The 8733-nt window shown below is 39.0% G+C and overlaps 1 long non-coding RNA gene across 1 annotated transcript in view; it reads left to right on the top strand.

Annotated features, from left to right (window-relative positions):
- LOC117599938 (uncharacterized) overlaps positions 1-8733 on the top strand; it is a 42060-nt gene that overhangs the window by 471 nt on the left and 32856 nt on the right. The window lies entirely within an intron of this gene.

Genomic DNA, 8733 nt, shown 5'->3' with positions numbered 1-8733 from the left:
AACTCTTGTGAGATATTGTGGATATCATGATATATTTTTGTTATTTTTATTTAAAAATAACTACAAACTGTCTGGAAGCAACTGATTTGTTGTTGTATTTAATCTTTAAAATTGTATTTTTTTCAGTTTTAAATAATTTTTTTATATGAATATAAAGGTTATTTTTAAATAAAGAATAAATATAAATGAATTTTTTTGTATTTTGAATACTGACGAGATTGCACACAGATTGTGTATCATAGAAATATCTTTGAGTCATATTGCCCACCCCTGTGTGAATGTGTGTGTGTGTGTGTGTGTGTGTGTGTCTGCGCACTCATAGGCTGGCAGCCGGTGTGTATTACATCATCTTTGTGTAACCCCACATCCCTCAGGAGGCAGCCGGTGAACAGGCCTTCTCAACTCATTTGAGAACATCAGCGGTGATAATTACCCGTATCATGAAGATGTCAGTCATTCAAATGGCAGTTAATTTGCTTTTCATGCTCTCCCTCCTCCCTAACACACACACGCACACACACACACACACACACACACGCACACACACACCCCTCTCTCTCTCTCTCTCTCTCTCTCTCTCTCTCTCTCTCTCGTCTCTAGTCCATTGAGAGGAAAATGAGCTGATACCAAGAAAAGCCGAGTGATTAAACAGCACTTTAGAGATTACAGTGAACGATTACAGATCTGAAATTGTACGTACAGAGAGAGTTTGGTCCTGGGAGTGCCAGAATGTGAATGAATGTTATCACATGATAAAGAACAGATTAATGGACATTATTATTATTAGTAGTAGTAGTGATATGTGATATGTACTCTTATCATAAAAGTGCTAACTGTTTATGTTCCTAATAGTCTAATTAGAAGTGGGGAAAAAAGATTAAATCACAAATAAAACCCCATGAATAATCATTTTTAAAAAAGAAAAAAAATCGTATTTATAGTACAAACACGACGTACAGGACATTATTAGTAGTAGTGGTTGTTGTTGTATTATTGATGTTCCTTTACAGTATAAAAAAATTATTTTTTTTTTAAAATCATATCAATAGTACAAAAATGATGTCCTGGTAAAATAAGCACAACAAAATGAACACAATATAAATGATTAAATAATGATTAGATTGATCATGTTTGGGTTGAAGATTTTGGATATTTAGGATAATTTCTTTCAGAAAATTCTTCCATCAGTGTATGAATTTTACGAATGCGACATTTGAACTTGTATTGATATGGATAGAAATAACATATTAAAACAAGCACCTGTGATTTGCAGCTGCACAACAGTCAGAGCTGCTGTTATAGAAAACTAATCAACACCTTCTGACCAATCAGAATCCACAATTTGTCCACAGTAATTCTCCCACTGCATACATGACAAATATTGGCACATATTTTTTTCTGTATTTGTTTGTTGTGTCTTTAAATAACGGGTAAAAACTAAGTTTCATATTTTCTCATTTGTGTCTCTCGCATTAAGTGGCTAATTCTCTAAGCAGAGTCTCATCTTGTGGTTCAGATTGACTGCTTCATCGTCAGGTTGCTCAGGTTGATCAGCAGTGTCGTTAACTCTTATTAGCTCCTGTTTGCTCAGGTTAGCTCCTTGTTAGCATTTTCTCACCACCAGTCTTCACTTGCAATGAAAGACGTATGTTTTGCTCCTTTTTTCACCCATTAGCCCTCGTTAACCTTCATTATCATTCCCCTGGGAAAATTCCAGCATCATAGCATTTTTCCTGACAGCGTCATTTCCTCTCTCTCTCTCTGATGCTTTGACACTCGTTGGCCCCAAGCCAGATAAAGCCTGTTCCTGTTCCTGCTGATCTGATAACCCCGCCTCAAGCCCCTCTCTGATAACCCTTCACTAGCGCACACTGACCGGATCGATGGCTGCGAACGTGATCTCCATCATCCCCCACCCCCAACTTCCCTCGGCCCCTGAGCTCCAGAGTCCTGCCACTCCTCCCATTAGTCAAGGACCCCGTTGAACTCTGACCTCTCTCACTTGGCTCTATTATTGATTTTTTTTTTTTTTTTTTTTCCACCTTTATTTTTTGCCACCTCATCGTACCACCTCAATCCGGATGAAAGAGGCAAAAGGGGGAATTAGCGAGTCGGACAGGGGGGATTCAGACACCGCGATCGATGGAGGGGGAATTTGAGCTTACAGTAGCAGAAAAAAATGTAGACAGGTAAAATAGCTTGAGGCCCGAGAGATAAAGTAATGGTGAAAGCAGTGGTTCAGCCATCAAACTGGCTGACAAAACACAGAGGTCTTTCTCAGCGCCAAAAGAACAGTCAAATCTTTCAGTTTCAAAGGAAGACGTGTGCTTTAGCTCTTTTTTGTTTCTCCACAAATATACATATTTCCATAATGCTCTTCAGGCTCTTACCTCTCAATTTGTTTGTCTTTTTTATTTGCAAAATGACCAACCAACAAGGGATGGCATGGGAGTATTATGGTCAAGAGAGCTGGAACGATTTGGAATTGTGTTCCGGCATCCTTGATCAATTTGAGAGGGTAGCAATTAAAATTTTTTGCATGTACCTGCAGCATGATGGACAGCAGGAACAAACTCACAGTCATTGTGTTTGTTCAATGTGTTACAGAAACAATAAGGTGGTTAAATAGTTAAAATATGGCTAAAGAGTAATACCACTGGAATAGCACAGCAAGCAGCGGAAGTAAAGATGCGAGACTGTGCCATGTGAACCTGAGATCTTGGATAATAGGTTCTCTTCAAGAGCTTGAGGGAACTAATGAGGAAAGTCTCTTAAAAGAAGATAAACCCAATATATCTCCACTAAACCTTCTAGAAAGTCTTGAATGGACATCATGAGGTCATGTCTTCTTATTTTAAATGCATTGTAGTTCTGTCTAAACATCATCCTGGTCATCCCTGATAAATCAGTTACAAACCCATACCTGAATATTAAACAATGGTGGATGGTGCTGTAATTGATTAGCATCATCTTATGACTTATAACATTTAAACCACAAATGGACCTCTGAGGTGTCTGAAGCATGCTGGAGACATTAATGTACCCAAATCTCTGACCAATTTCACGTATAAGGACCCTCAATCCTTCTTTTTTTAGTTTGTCCCACAAACCACGTATTGCACCTCCTCAATAATCCCAACCAGCGCCGGGATTCTGCAATCTCACCCACCCAGAGCTGTGGATTATCGCGGCCCTGGATTTACTTGCACCCTATAGATGAGGCGCTTGCACCATTGGCACTTGGTACCACCTCGGTATCAGGCCGGTCCCTATCCAATTGGCCTTCATTAGGTTGATCCAGGATGGGATGGCACGGCTGGGGGCAAATCCCTCAAGCCATGAATGTTCAAGCCAAGCCTATTGCACCAATCGTCACCAGCCTTCTCCGGGCCGCTATCAGGCGCAGCCCAATGCTGATCACAATCCTCTTAACCGGCTGCTTTATTAACCAGTCGTCCCATTAGACATGAAAGAGGAGAGCAGCAGTGAGGCTAAATCCTTCCCATTTCCAAAAAAAAATTCACCTCTATACCATTTCTCCTCCTGCTTCACCCCCATCACTCAACACATTTGGGGGTTTATGGCTTTATGACAAGTGTGTGTCAGTCAGTCAATAAGACATTTGACACTAATGATTCTAGACTTCATCACCCCTAAATCCGCATCCAAATTGAATTTTAATTCTTCCAAATGGATTACACTGGTTTTCAAGGCTCTAATTAAATGTTTCATTTATTTTCTTCAGTCAGGTGACTAGTCTGAGAGCCGTAATAATAGCAGTTAGTCTTATAAAGCCGTAGTCAAATCATTCATTACTAGGGAAGGACCTTACAAATAAAAAGAGGCAGGTGATTGTTTTAAATGACACGTCGTCTCCACCCCTCGTCCTCCCAAAGGCCTTCCCCTCTCCTCCCCCGTTCCCTCCCTTTTCCCACCCCAGTTGTTCCCCTCGCACCCTCGCTCCTCTCAGGGGGCAGATTAGCCTCCGTTCCTCTCTTTAATTGATATTTATGTAATGCGGGCCGGCCCTGGCTTCCACCCTTTCCCTCTGAGAGCTGAGTGCTCTCTGTGGTCCTGTCGTATTCCAAAGGCATAGGATTCAAATGGATATTAGGTTTGCAATTATACAACGCCCTGTGTCCACTTAGGAAGCATGGAAACTGGTTGTAATGCTGAATGTATACGACGTGATTTCCTTGTTGCAGACTAATTCTGGGGATCAGCATGGCTACGAAGTCCTATGGTGATCATTTCAAGCATGTTCGAAATTCTCTGCGGTTAATTGTGTCGTGTGAGTGTTTCTACGACAAGCAGTGAAACAACAATAAGCAACAGCCAAAGACAGTCTGAGAGGAAATCAAATTCAGCAGCAGATCCCTGAATCCAGTTTAACATCATCTGTTTTTGAGAAAAATATTTGGCATGTCAAACCTAGCATGCTTGTTAGGAACAGCAAAAAAAAAAAAAAAAAAAAAAAAGACATGACATGATTCCTGTTATGCACATTATAAAAAAGACTACGTTTCTTTGTGCTATATCTCCAGTTCTCTTTGCAGAACAGTCAATATTCACTGCTGGCCTCTCCCAAACCAATCCTTGAGTGTTGGTACCAAAGAAAGATAATAAAAACAACAAAAAACAGATCAGCCCAGTGCCTACCATTTTCTAAACCTATGTGAACAAAGGTTACATATGGAATTGCAAAATCGATCCGTGGATTTTAAGACATGAGATGAGCTCCGCCCCCAAACGACTACAGAACGACTCAAGTATTAGGCCCAAGTGTGAAAAATCCCTATTCAAAGGCCTTAACATTGATAGCATTATTAGCCAAATGATCCATTGCCTGCTATTTTTTATTTTAGCATTAGTCTCCTATTTAAATGTACGGCTTTGATTTGAGCTCATTTGGAACTAAACGCTATTAGCTTCCTGTGGTTGTGGCATAGAAACTGCTTTACCGCCCGCAGTGAAGTCGAGTCATGCGGTGAGTCCCTCAGGACAAACAGAAGCCGCTCGGCTCACCGTTTTCTCGGCTTGTAGATGTAATAATCCTCACAAATACCCATAAATCTGGGTGTTAATGATAATGCTCAAATCCTGCTTTCACCTGAGCATCTAGTGGGCTCTGAGAGGAATGAGCAAAACAATGACAGCAAAACAATTTTTGTTTGTTGTCTGATTATCTCACTTAGCAAACCTTAAAATTAAACTGTAGTCTGTTATTTAATAATTGATTTTATCCTACAGTGCTATTGAATTCTGTATTCTGATTGGTCAGAAGGTGTTGATTAATTTTCTCTGACAGTAATGCAGGTAAAAAAAAAATCACAGATTTACATTAATGCACTTGTTCTGTAGTGTATATATGTTATTGTTTTTATAGTATAACAGCTCATTCACAGGGACTTGGATGGTCCACAAAAAAATCGGTATAAATGTGTCTAAGCATTGATATGATGAAGGTTTCTTTAAGGAAATAAGTTTATTTAACATTTATGGAAGAAATCTTTCGAGCATTAAGAGAGAGAGAGAGAAAAAGGTGGGTGAGGTAATGACTGGTTATAGCTGCTATAATGTAAGTGAGAACAGGAGCTAACTTGTATCCCATACAGTAAACATAACTAGAAATGGATAAAAAGTACAACGTGTTGTTCTTTAATAAATACAAATTGTAATTGTTGGTTTATTGTTGTGGTATAAGAGGAATAAAACAGTAACTCTGCTTCATCACACCACCTTATAACTTACAACTTAGAATCATTAAAAAAAAAAAAAATTTCAAATTGTTCTCACCCCATATATTTTGCTTATATAGTAACACGTAGTACGTTGTTAAGTCTTGCCATGAAGAATTAAAAGTTTGTCGACATTTTGTACCTGCCAGGTTTTGCACCTTTACTGTCCATTTGATGATCAGAATGCAAAAACAATTCAAAAGTACCAAATTTGCTCTCTTTGGCCTGATTTGGTTTCATGCTGCACAGAAAAACTAAACACATCTGCTGAGGAACATGTGGAAAGGGGAAAGACAAAACTCCTTTTTTTTCCTCTCTAGAAAACTGCCTGATATATAAAAGTCCAAGTCTTCCACAGACCACCAATAAATCCAGCTCTGCTGCTGAAGGAAGTTGAACTCCAGCGTGGGTTCTCGGAGTTCTCCTTTAAAGTGTCCCAGGGAGTTAAAAACACCAGCACACTCAACAAACTGTCAAAGTCAACAGGTAGAGGAGAGAAGATGGAGACAGGAGTGAAAAGTCAGACAGATGAATTTGGAGTTTATAAGCTCATGATATGAGATCTGTGAGCTCAGGATCGATTGAGTTCTCAAAGTATAGTGTTTTCTTTAGAAATGATGGAAAGATTTAAGAGAAGAAACAAAGCAGATCAGGAAAAATGAGCAAAAATGTTGTGTGCTTTTTAGAAAAAGTGAATAAATCAATGTGGTTGGATGAAAGGTAGCATCGTGGTCGTGTCCTGTGCTCTGCCGCCGCTGTAAATTCCTCATATACATCCTTTCAGCTCTAAACTGAGGTAATGTGTGTTGACTCTATTATCGTGACCGTGTTGAAATTTGACACCTACACTTTAAATACCTGCAATGAACTTCACTTTCTCCCTCCTTCTATTTTTTCTCACTGGCGCTCATATTCTGTCATACAGACACTAAAACAGTGCAAAGAACATCCTCACCATTGAACTACAAAACATTAAAGGACTCTGTGGAAATCCTAGAAGATTTCACAAACCTCTGAAACATTCCTCTGCGGTCTGATCATTATAGTAAGTAGAATGGCACGCTGTATAGCCTTCTGAGAGATTAAAGGGTGCAAGATGCTGAAATGTTCACATCTCGTTTAGTAATTATTATGGTCAAGAATGTGAAGTGGGTGTGGGTGTGAACGTCACCTAATTGGATTTGGATCGTCTTGCACATATAGGAAAAAGCTCTTTCCTATTTTCTGTACAAATTATTTTGCTTAAGTAATAGCTATAAATGTTTATTACTGTCATTATTATTTTTACTCATTATACCACAACACTGCACAGTGTTGTTGATATAGTGACGTTTCCTGTAAGTAGATGTATCTTTAACATTTATGGAAGGAGTCTCCAGTGTAAGAGGTAAAGCTGTAACTTGAAGTTTTCCAACATCTTCAAGACAGAGTTGTTTACACTTTTTGCAGTTTCTTGGTAACAACACAAACTAATAAGTAATAAACTTAATAACTAAGAGAGAGAAAAAGAGAGGCTGGTGAGGAAACAAATGTTTATAGGTGCTATAACATAAGTGAGAACATGTTTCATGTATCTATAAACAGATAAAAAGTACATGTTCTTTAATAAATCAAAATTGTAATTGTCTGCAAATTGCTGTGGGGTATGAATAATAAAACACCTCATTACAGAAAATAATTAACTTTGCGGTGGTAACAGTAACTCCACCTCTTTTTTCCCTTAAAGAGCATGACACTCAGAGTTTCACTCCTTACTTCTGGTCCATGTTGAGGTTAAAACAGGGTCAGGCGTCGGTTGGAAACTCTGCAGTCTGTTAAGTCGCTTTAGAAGAATTTTCGTGGACGTGCGATTGTGTGTAGTGTTGGTGTAAAAGGGCGAGCTGTCAAGACGAGAGGCTCGCTGCGCTACTCTTTGAGGATTGTCGGGAGGTGTTGAGGGAGCATGTCATCCGGCATGTCATGCTGAGCAGAGGAGGGAAGGCTTTTTTTTCCCCTTGACTTGACTCTCCTTTACTTTTGTCCTCTCTTCCAGTCTGCGAGTGAGTGAGGGAGGGATTTCACAGCATGGTGTCAGGGTTAATATTTACCTCTGCAGAACAGCCTGGAGACTCTCCCTCATGTTTGGATACTGTCTGTTTATTCCTGCACTTCTCATATTTTCACTCATTTAATATTTATATTTGACATTTCATCATTTGGCAGATCTAAAGCTAAGCAGACACGGCTGACGACTTGCAAAGATGGTGCGATTTTTGCACCTTCAAAAAAGTCTGTAGGTTTTGTGGTTAATAATCTGTGTTGGTGCTTTTCCACCAAATGCCGTGGTACAGTACAGTACACTTACTATACTGATTTTTGAGCACTTGTGTCTGGTTCCCATCTCACAACAGTACCTGTGAAGTTCTCTGGAAGTTGTAAAAGCAAATCAGTTTTCTTCTACATGAAATATAAACAGGCTTATATTTTTATTTTACATTAAAATGTAATACATGTGGCAAACTAATGACCACGAGACACAGTTTGTTAGCCGGTGGTAATGTTGGAGCTTGACCAGTATGAAGCTATGGGGGGCCAATACTTTAATCCTAGTTTAAAGTGAAAATGGTCAGAACAAAAATACAGTACAAGGAGCATTCTTTTGGGCATCTAGTGCACGACATTAGGATATACTTTATGTAGGGAACATGTATAGTGAATAGGAAGCCACTCTGAGAAGCCAGTTGATTTTTTTGCACAGTAAGAAATGTCCAAAAAGGACATTTGAAAAGAGGATATAGCTTCTTGCTTTTTTTTTTTTTTTTTTTTTTGTCCAGCATCCCAACATTGTCGTGCATATATGGTATAAGTTTACACCTGCGTTTTTACAAGTAATCCCTTTCCAAAAAAATCAGGAAGCAGCCATGGACCTCTGATTAAACATGATCTCTGAGCTCATTGATGATTTGCAATATTTACCATTAATTTTACTACTTTAGACAAGACCTAACAGCCAGAA

This window comes from Pangasianodon hypophthalmus, chromosome 21, assembly GCF_027358585.1.
Source record: "Pangasianodon hypophthalmus isolate fPanHyp1 chromosome 21, fPanHyp1.pri, whole genome shotgun sequence".
NCBI lineage: Eukaryota > Metazoa > Chordata > Actinopteri > Siluriformes > Pangasiidae > Pangasianodon > Pangasianodon hypophthalmus.
The sequence above is the reverse complement of the archived record's forward strand: the minus strand, read 5'-3'. Positions and strand labels throughout refer to the sequence as shown.